Source organism: Episyrphus balteatus, chromosome 1 (assembly GCF_945859705.1).
Source record: "Episyrphus balteatus chromosome 1, idEpiBalt1.1, whole genome shotgun sequence".
NCBI classification, from domain to species: domain Eukaryota; kingdom Metazoa; phylum Arthropoda; class Insecta; order Diptera; family Syrphidae; genus Episyrphus; species Episyrphus balteatus.
The window spans coordinates 169789978-169801398 of record NC_079134.1 but is presented as its reverse complement, the minus strand read 5'-3'; positions in this window follow the sequence as shown (position 1 = coordinate 169801398).

Below are 11421 nucleotides of genomic sequence, written 5' to 3'. Positions count from 1 at the left end.
TGTGCTGAACTCGAATCCGAAGTCAGAAAAAAATAATCAGGTCCCGGTTTTTAAAATATTACCGTTAGAAAATGCGACAAAAACGTTTTTTTTTTACTCGTTGCCACAAAATAAATTTTTTTATTTTAATGCCTTAAAGCCATAACATTATAACACCAATTTAACAAAATTTTGGTTAAGGAAATTAATCTTTTTTTTTTGAAAAATTAAATTTTTAAAGAATGTTTTTTTTTTTTTAGTTTCTACGTAAGGTTTTGACTTGAAATTGCATCTTAGAAGGGTACAACAGAATCTAACTGATGAGCCTAACTGTTGTGTCTTCATCTCTTTAAAAAAAAATACACATACTAATTGTTTAAAAATTGAAAATTTTTCAAAACACATTCCAATATTTTTCAAGATTCAAAAATTTTCAACTTTTTTTCATATTTTTAAAAATGAAATCTAACGGTTTTCGATTTTTTTCTCATTCAAGAAAAATCAAATCAAAAAAATTTAAATTTCACTTTTTTTTTTAACAATCACCGATTCATATGAAAAAAGGTGCTCCAAAATTTAAAAAAAAATCGTCTTTTTTAAATAAATTTTGTGTTTGTTAATTTTGTGAAATTATAATATTACGTTTAATTGTTAAATGATATACAGGGTGTCCCACAGTCACCGCCCCAAATAAAAACCATGGATTCTTGAGGTCAATTTAAAAAAATAAATAAATAAACTGCATGAATTAAAAAAAATATAATTTTTAAACACAAAATTAATTTAAATGAATTAAGAGCTATTGTGGTTAAGAAAGGAACAATTGTGGTTAAGAAAGAACAAATAGAGAGGAGTCAGAAAAGGTTTTACTTCATTTAAATTAATTTTGTTTTTAAAAATTATTTTTTTTTAATTCACTCAGTTTATTTATTTTTTTTAATTACTTTCAGTAGTCTTTTTTATGAAAAAAATCTTATTTTGTTTAAAAAAATAAACTGGGCTTAAATAATAAGCAAACAAAATTAATACTCATTTACCTACGTGTTTTTTTTTTTTAATAAAATGATATGAAAGTGAAAAAAAAAACAACTTAAAAAACGAAGAAAATTGGGTTTGATGCAAAATTGCGGAAAAACGATTGTCCGCACAAAAAAAAGTTTTGAGACAAACTAAAACTGTAATAAATTGTTGATTGATTATTGTCTTTCTTTCGAATCAGGCGTAGTTTGGCAAAGATAAAGCCAGTTAAAAGACGAGAGAACAAAAATCCTAAAAACCGTCATAACTCGAAAACGGAACGAAAACGAGAAAATAACATCTGAAATTTTTCGACTTAAAATGACCTCAGGAATCCATGGTTTTCATTTGGGGCGGTTACTGTGGGACAACCTGTACATATTTATAAAATATTTAAAAAAAAACGACTCCAACAATTTTGAAGAAGGAAGTTAGTGTTTTTTTTTTATTTTTTTTACATTTACATTTATAGCCTGTTTTCATTTTACCCCAAATGAGATAGTTCTCGCAAACTAAGTAAGCTCGAATTTAGAATTTAAAAAAAAATTAATAATAAAATCATTTGTCTACAATTCTTCAAAAATGTTAAAAAACGATTAGAATAAATACTGCTGTTTTGGTTACTGTTGATTAAATAGTCCAGGTTATTGAATAAGGAACAAAAAAGTTATATTTATATATCATGTCAGAATTAAACTACCTATATTACAAGAAAAAACTACGTAAGTACAAGGGACAGATGAATTTTAGGTAGGTAGGGTTGAAGGGGGAGCATTTGCCAATGGGGTACCTTTGCCAGTCCAGGTTTTTCTCCAAACCAACAGAATATTAAATACCGAAAAATAATTTTCTGTTACACATTTATGATTGAAAACTTTCCACTAAGTTCCTCAAAAGAGGATGGCAGAATCCTAAAAAATTAATCCCTTCTTCGTATTTTCAGCTAAAAAGAAGTTTTGTTTATGATTATTGGTTTTATTTGTATTAACTTTGATATTTAGGTAACTGGCAATCCCTCCCCACCCCCGTGGCAAAGCCTCCCACCTGGGGAGACTTTGCCACATCAATTTTCATTTTTTTGAATAATTTATTAAAAATAGAAATAATTAATATATCAAGATGAAAAAAATATTTAAGTGAAGATAATAAAGTCAATAATAATATCAGATATAAAAAAATTTAAACAAACGTCAAAACTTTGCGTTAAGTCAATTTTCCTAAATCCTGGCAAATCCTCCCCCTTCTACCCTACCTACTTCTGTTTAATTTTTTTTTTTTTTCAATAAATTAAGAAAGTCAGAAGATTATACAAGCTTAAACTAGTAAAAACAAAAACCAAGATTCTTATCAATATAAATACTTGTTTAGCTTACATCAAGAATCAACACTATATAATTCAATTTTACGAATGCGCTCTTCCTAAAAAAACATAATCGCATTTAAGTTAGTAACAAAAATATAGAATTTGCACACGCTTACGGTAGAAATAAAATTAACAAATATGTACGTGAGATACAGTATCTTAATTGATTTACTATTTCATTTAAAATTAATATATAGAATGTATGTTTTATTAAACAAAGCAAATAATAATGATACCATATACCTAAGGTAGATAGAATAAGAAGTGATGCAGTTTATGAGTTAAAGTATGAATTTTATCATACTGCATAAAGGTTTATTAAATGTTTACGCAAATATCTATTTCTTTGAATCATATTGTGGTGATTAGGTTGTTGATATTAATTAAACAAAGAATACATTGTTTTTTTTTTTTATCTTACGTCAACAATTATGATTTTAATAAAAGAACTTTGTATTTAACTAAGTAAACATCTTAATAAATAACTTATTTTTGTTCAGGTACGAAGTATTTAGCTCGTGACTACCTTTACTACATTAGGGTCAAAATCGTGACTGTTGCAGGTTTGAAATTCAAGCAAGGGATCAAGAAATTTTATTTTAATTTTGTACGTGGTGTTTTTCGAGGGAAATATGTAGAAGAATTTCGGTACTAGTACCTACCTAAACACCCTGTTTAACAAATAAAATTTCTGTAAAATTCAGTGAAAGTATTACAGTTGGTGTGATACCCAAGAATCAAAATAGCTTTGATCCAGCGTAACTATAAGTAAACGTATTCGTATTTATGAGTAATTCGTCTTGAAAGAAAAATTCTTAACGAGTATTTTGTTGGTGCTGAGTGAAATGATCTTAAACCTTATATCATTTCTGCATCAACTACATAACTAAATTTCTTATCAAATTGACGTCACAATGCGATCAAAAGATAATCCTACTTGAAATACATCCGACTGGGTCACACTCATTGTGACTTGTGACGCAATTTATTAAAAATTGTATATTTGCAATTAAATTACACCAGTGATATAATTTAAATATTTTATTTAAGTTTATATTTTGATTGAAACACACAAATAGAATTTTTGATAAAATTTAAAAACACACAAATTTTTCATACTACTCATCTCAAACAAAAAATTTCTGTAGTTTATGCGTTTGTTTTTTTCTTTTTGTTTATTTTCATATAAAATAAAAATATTTATTTTGTGACACACATCTCTGAGTGTTTGATTTGATGAGATGTGTAAAAAAAAAGGTGTATCTGAGGCAGCTACATAAAAGATACATCTCTGTCTAGGTGCGTTTTTAAAAACACGAGAGAGAGAGATATTCTAATGGCAATGATTTCGAGATACATTTGCTAGGAATAAGTTCCTGTTGCTGAAAATAAACTTTTTTTTATTTCTCACATCTATCTTAAGTTGTATGTTACTTTGAAAAACTAAAATGAGAAGAAAATAGAAAAAAAAATATAAACATCAATGCAGCCCCCACAGCTGACTGCAACTTGCCCATATTGCTTTTGCTATATACTTCAAACGATGCGATGCTTGAAAAGTTGTATTTTTATCTTTTTCTATATGAAAAATAAATACAACAAAAGTAGTAGAGGCTATGGCATTGAAGTCAGATGCAATTGTAAATCGAACGCCAATGCACATTCTCAGGGCTTCGAGATACATTGTTCCGTAAACATAATTAATTAAAAAGAATATATTTCATACATAAATTTTGGTTGGTTATAAGTTTGGAATTTTAAAATGACACAAGTATTTTTAAATTGATGTTAATGATCGATTTAAGACTTTCTCCAAAGTTTTTTTTTTTATATACGAGATTGTGATGAGTCTTTCTTACCAAAAACTCATATCATCTTGCACTTTTCTGCGTTATTGCTGCAATCTATATTATTATTATTATAAATAACTTCATCAAAAGTTTGTGGCCTCTTCAATAAAATAAATTGATTACAAATCAAATGGAAAATTACAGAACCATTAATCTTCAATTATTTATTTATTGTTATTATTGGCAGAAGTGATGAAAAAAAAAAAGTTCGCACTCGTGTGCCCAGTGCCCACAGCATAGAAGTTTTATTTTGTATTGATAACAAATAGCCAATCCAATACAATTTTTTTACTTGCGATATAGGTACTATAGGGCAAGTTTAGGATTCGTAAAAAAAATCGAACTCGAGATAACAATTTTACATGACATTACGATGATGGAGAATGCCAAAAAAGTGGGTCCGGCAATTCTGTCTGTCTGTCTGTCTGTCTGTCTGTCTGTCCGTCTGTCTCTATCTGGAGCTGCAGCCTAAACGAGTGAAGTGATTTTCTTCAAACTTGGTAGTTAGCAGTTTTTGGTGATTCCCTAGAGGGGAAATTGAAATTTTTTTTTTATGACCAAAACTAACGGTACCTGCCATATAACGGAAATAGAAAATTTAATTTTTTTCAAAAACGGCTCTAACGATTTTGATTAAAATTTTTGTGTGTAATACTACACATAAGGGCCAACTTTTTAAATAAAAAAAATATTTTTTGTACCGTTATTAACAGTACCTGTCATAGAACGGTTTTTTTCGTTTCTGAATATCTCGTACAAAATTAACCCGATTTAAATGAAAATTTTTATACAAAAGTGTGTAAGTAAAGATAATATTAAAATTTTAGAAAATTTTCAAAAAACGCATTTTTGGTTTTTTAAAAAATATTTCAAAATTTTTTTTTGAAAAATCAATTTTTTGAAAACGGATCAATGAAAAATTTTGAAATTTAGTTTTTATGTATAAATTAATTATTTCTTCAAAATGGCATACCAACTTTTTTTTTGAAAAATGTTAAAAAAATTTTATATATAAAAAATTATTTTTTTAAAAAACGGCTCCTACAATTTTCAAAATTTTTTTTCTAAAAATACCTTTTTATACGAGAAATAAAATGGCATATTTGTTTTTTTTTTTTAAGATATTTTAAAACGGAGTTTTATTAATTATAAAAACAGATTTAATTTTTTTATACTACTTATGAAATTTCTTCAAAATATCGAATTTTAAATTTCTTGAATAAAAAGCTTTAACATTATAGTTACTTTAAGCATAAGAGCAAGTACGTGCGACCCCAGTCGTGCAATTTATTTATTTATTAATTCGATTTATTTTTTATTTACTTGATTTATACAATTTTAAACCAAAAACAAACTGGAAAAACTGATACGCAGACAGACTATATAAAACAACCAGAGCACGAAATGTAATTCGAAGAAAAAAAACAATCAGTGAAGGAGTTCACCATCGATAATATTGTGATCTTAGTTCTGACTCATGCTATTATTGATGTCAGAAGTAAAAATGAAGGAGTTTTTATTTGTTAATGACTTACGATATTTGATTTAATTAAAAAAGAGGTAATTCAAAATTTATGTAGAAACGTAGTTTCCGTTTCACCAATTATAACACTGTGGAAGTCGAAATTTTTGACAAGTGCGCTTTTGACTGTTTCCCCCTATTTCGGACCTGAGAAATCGATTGGCATCATTAGTTTTTCGATTTATCGGTACGACTTCGTACAAAATTTTTTCAATAATTTTAAGCATTTTGCCCGGTTTAAAGTCATTTTTCTAATTTATATTGCTATTTTTTCTGCTCAAACGTTATTTACTAGCAGCATAAACTAGTGGCTTTGTGAAAATGTATATATTGGTAACGAATGTGTTGCCGTTGTGTTTTAACATATTTTTTTTACATTTGATGCCGATTTGTGAGAAAATAGCTTCTAGCGCCTAAACGATTTAATCTTATAATAATTCACTCCCATATAGTTTTTTTCCATAAATAGTCTAAAAAATCCTTATACATCATTTTATTTATGAAATTAAAAAAAAAAAAGTATTAAAAAAAATTTATTTTTAGTTTAAAAAACAAAACGGCAACACCGGTAATGTTTAACACATAGATTTTAAAGTATTTTTTCATTACCGACGTTTAAGGTCAGAAATGATCAAAATTGGATCTGTAATTTTAATAATAAAACGATAACAATGCAAAAAAAATCCAAATTTTTTTAATTATTTCAACAAAAACTTGCTAAATTGTTAAATAAATTGCATAAAATTGTTTATTTGTTTTGTGCTAGTAGTAAATAACGTTTGAGTCGAAAAAATAGCAATATAAACAAGAAAAATTACTTTAAACTGGGCAAAATGCTAAAAATTTTGTTCGAAGTCGTACCGATAAATCCAAAAACGAATGATGCCAATCGATTACTCAGGCCCGATATAGGGGGCAACAGTCAACAGCGCACTTGCCTCAAAATTTTTTTTGAAAAAACTTGCACAGTGTAATTATCTAATCATAAGAAAAAATGTTACAAGAAGTTGTTGAAATAGTTTCAAAAAAGTTCTTTCAACTTCTATCACATTAAAGTAGGCCCTACTAACAATTTTGCTTCTATAATGCTTTACAGAAGCAACAATTGCAACTGTAAAGCTTTATAGAACCAACATTGTTTGTCGGGGGGGTGAATATCAAAAATGCGTACATTTTAAGATTTTAACAAAAGCTGAAATTCAAGTTAAACCGAATTCTGGCTAATTGTAGAACAGAACTGCCCACAGTGGACACGGGAACTAGCATTAACACTCTAAAGAAATTATGACTGGTGTACTGGTTTATCTTTTGTATTGTTCTGTTGAGGCGTAGATATCTGATTACGGGTTTTAACCCTTTCGAACCCAGCGTTACTCTAATGTAAAATAATATTTAAAAAATCGTAAAAAAATATTCCATTAAATTATTTTTAGGTTTCGATGGCTTAATTGAAAGGTTATAATGTCTAGTTACTGGATTAGTACACAAAATTAGTTAATGTTACAAGTAACATGAGAGTAACACATTAGTTTTGCTATTAATTATTTTGGAAAATAACTTTATGCTATCCATATTTCTTAGGTTTAATGTTTTTGACACGATAAGACTAAAAAAAAAAATTTAAATATTGCTATTCATAGTTTGGGTTCGAAAGGGTTAACTACGTTTTGTAACTTCGCAAACGGAGGATATATACCAATTTTAATAAAATTTTGTTGAACAAGAAAACGACAACTTCCGTCTTCCACAATTAGAAATTATATTCTATTAAATTATTATCAAAAAAAAACACGCTGAAAAATTAAAACTAGGTACAACATTCGTCTAGGAATATTCCTAGAACATTCACATAAATCAAGCATTCCCTAATGACTTTTCTTTATCAATGCAAAACGTATTTTTACATTTACATGTTATACATCAATTCAAGACCTATTATTATTACTCAAACAATTGAAAAGTGAAAAATTAATTCAAATACTTTTATTATTGGCAATTTAATACCCTACGTAAGTACCTACGAAAAACTAGTTAACCGTGAAAGATTGCTCAAACTTTAAAAATTTAAGTTTAATTTTTACATAATCTTTCTAAGTACCAAATGAATTAAGGTACCGGCTATAAAAATGAAAAAAAAAAAGTTGAAACAATTAAGCATTTTTCTTTCTTGTCTTCTCTGGTGATTCCATTTGATATACCTACTTTTATTGGATGTTGAAAAAAAATCAGTTTCACCATTTATAAAACCACATTCCAAAGTACTTACACATTGCACTAGCAACAAGACTAGATCAAAGCCTAATCTAAACATAGTGCGTGTTCAAAGAAGATATTATACATTTTATATGAATTAAGATTTTATTCTCTCTTTTACTCCACTTTACTCAAAACGCAGGAACGTAGACAGAAAGGAGACTTGAATAGTTCAAGACCCTCTTCAATGAAGTTATAAAATCCGGTTGAATAGTAAATGGTAAATTTGACGGTAGTGAGAAGTTGTTTTTGATAGATCTCTAGCCTTTTAAAAGAATCTTATGGAATAAAAGGTTTGAGTTAACTTAAAAATTGACATCTTAATATCCTTAATATGACACTGTTTCATTACTATCTAAATCCTTTTCTTTTAACAACTTAACCGAAGCAATAGTGTCCGTAGCTTCTTTTTAAGTTTTGTAAAATTTATCAAGCTACGGTCCTATTTTATTGATACCAACTCCAACAGGTCTATGTTACTCTACTATTCTACCTCTCACACGCATTTAATTCGTATTTATGAATCGGTCTTCGTCAACAAAAATGGAAAAAATTATTGACATACCTATCTAACCTATATTTCGACCGATATAGAGATAGTCAATATAGGTACTTATTTATGCTTATCAGTTTTTTTGTTTTTTTTTCTTTACATTTGCCGGGTATCAGAGTCTGTTTTAATTGTATTTTTTTCTTCTTCATCATTTCTTTCTCTCCTCTCTCACAACCAGTTTCTGATAATAAAAGCAATTCACATTATTCCATCCATACATAAAATGAATCGATATAATCAATACTACAAATTGATTCGAAAAAAAGATACACACAAGTGCGTTGGTATAGGTATAACAGAGAGACAATAAGAAAAAAAAAGATACAGAAACACCAGAGTCAGAGTCTCCAGACTCAAAGGTTGACTGACACTCTTTTTGAGACAGTACGAATATTTTGTATCATTTTTGCTCAGGTTCTTGGAATCGAAATAAAAGAAACTGAAAAAAAAAAATTCTTACATAAATTTTTTTAATAAAAAAAAATAAATAAAAATTCTCCAAGAAGAATAAAACACATGCTTGTCGAGTGAGACTTTTTATGGTTGCCAGGTGTTGTTAATTATAACTTGATAATAATTTAATTAAAAATAAATTGAAAGTTAGTGGATATTTTTAGCTCAAAACGCTAAATAAAATCTAATAAATTATGGTTGTGACCTGAAATTCTGATCAAAAATAACTCATAATTTTGTAGTAGCAAGCAGAACACTCATGTGGGTATTTAACTTAAATCGATTCAGGAACTTTGACATATGCTTGAGTTTTGTTTAATATCCACTGTGAAAGATAGAAAATTTAGTACCAAGAGTGTCAGAAAAATTAGTTCATGAATTTTTAAGGTTGTTACAACAGGTTCAGTCTCCCAAAGTCTACCAATTTGCTTTTTTAAGGCGCAGTTAAACTACAGATAAGTAGGTGAAAGTTTATCAAATTAGAAAATTTATGTTATGCAATCTGGCTATTTGACACATTATTTCATTTCAGCATTTTTGAATGCTGAATCGAATGAAAACAAAGATATTTGGACACGAATACCCTCGTTATGAAATGTTTGTTAAGGAAATGTCTAGACTTGGAACTTTTACGAAACACCTTTTGAATAAAATCCAACACCTGTGAAATTCAATGAAATTATTAAAGGACCAAAAGAGTACCTACACCGAAAAAAAAAACCAATATCAATTTAACATTTTTTAAATATCAAATTAACATTTTTTAAATATCAGCCAAAAATGCTCTATAAAATGTGTTTTATGATATTTAAAATATTAAAATAATATTTTTATTATCAGGATGATATTTAAATGTCACATTTTGGAATTTTTTTTGATATTTTATTATCATTTTTTCATATATTAAAGAAAAAATTCTTAATGTGTACTAATTAAAGGCGCTTTGTGTTTTTTCGAAGTAAAATGTATGATTAACTGAGAAAATTTGATCTGCACTAAGATTTTACTTCTCATAGTTTCTGAGAAAATAACAAAACAATTATATCACCTATAATAGAGAAAATAATAGCACCATTATTTTTGAAAGAATATTCCCTTTCAGTAATGTTTTGAAAAAAGAAAGAAAATTCTTAAAATAATAAAAATAATAAAAAAGAAAAGGAAAGAAATAGGTTTCATTATAATAAACTAAAACATAAAATCTAGTCAACATCGATATTTTAATTGTCAAAGTGAAATTTTTACTATCCACTTAAACTTACAAAAATGTCAAAATGATATTTTAATTGTTAAAGTGAAATTTTCACTATCCCACCGGAAATTAAAAAATGTCAAAATGATATGATAAAATATCAAAATTGATATTTTAATTGTTGGACGACTTTTGTAACTGAAAAATGTTAATTTGATAGCTGTTATTATCAAATTTTTTTTTCGGTGTAAGTTGAAAAGTTGTTTTTTTTTCGGGCGAAGTGAGATCTTATAACATAAATTTTATTTCGGGGTATTAGAAGAATCGTGGTGCTTTTAGATAATTTAACAAAACTTTTAAATCATTTCCATTACTCTGAAAAAAAAATGTATACAAGCTAAAAAATCTTATTTTTCCTATTCTTTGGAAAAAAACACCCTTTCATTTTGGATGATTGAAAAAACTCTTTTGGTTTGCTTTTAAACAAAATGAAAACATAAAAACTATATAAAACATACTCTAAGCGGATCAACAAAGATGGGTGTAAGGTTCTTCAATATTTGAAACAAAATGAAATTCGAAATAGTCCCGAGTGGGTATCGTAAAGGTTGTAAATACATACACAAACTTTGTAAAAGTGAAAATTTTTAAACATATTTTGTGATAGTTTTAATGATTTAAGCATTTTCGATCTCAGTAACCTTAGTCATATTCTGCCCATAATCTCGTAAAGGCCCTAACTACATTTTTCATACTTCTGAGTTATAGAGGGAAAACTAAATCCAATACCGCAATTTGCATATAATAATTTAAAAAAAAAAATTTTAATATTTGGAATTTTCTGACTTATAATAATTGAGAATAAATCAGCAAAAATGTCCTAACTCCTACTACCTATGCAAAAAAATCAAAATCGAAAATTTTGTAGTTAGGGCCCTACGAGAATGCATAAGGATGTACCTTTTCTGATTTTAGAAATACCCACGTTTATTCCACGTTCTAATAGCTTATTTTTCTGACCAGAAATTAAATAAATAAGAGAGAAAATGGTTCAAAATCATGAATTAACCGTTCAATAACCACTGTTTCATATATTTTCCATTTAAAATTGATGATTATGCTACCAATTGGGCGCCACTTTATTTCAATGTAAGTATTGTTCTTAAAACATACCTAGACTTACTTGAAGTTGGCAAATATATCTACTAAGCAACAGAACTCAAACCGTAAAGCTTCAAG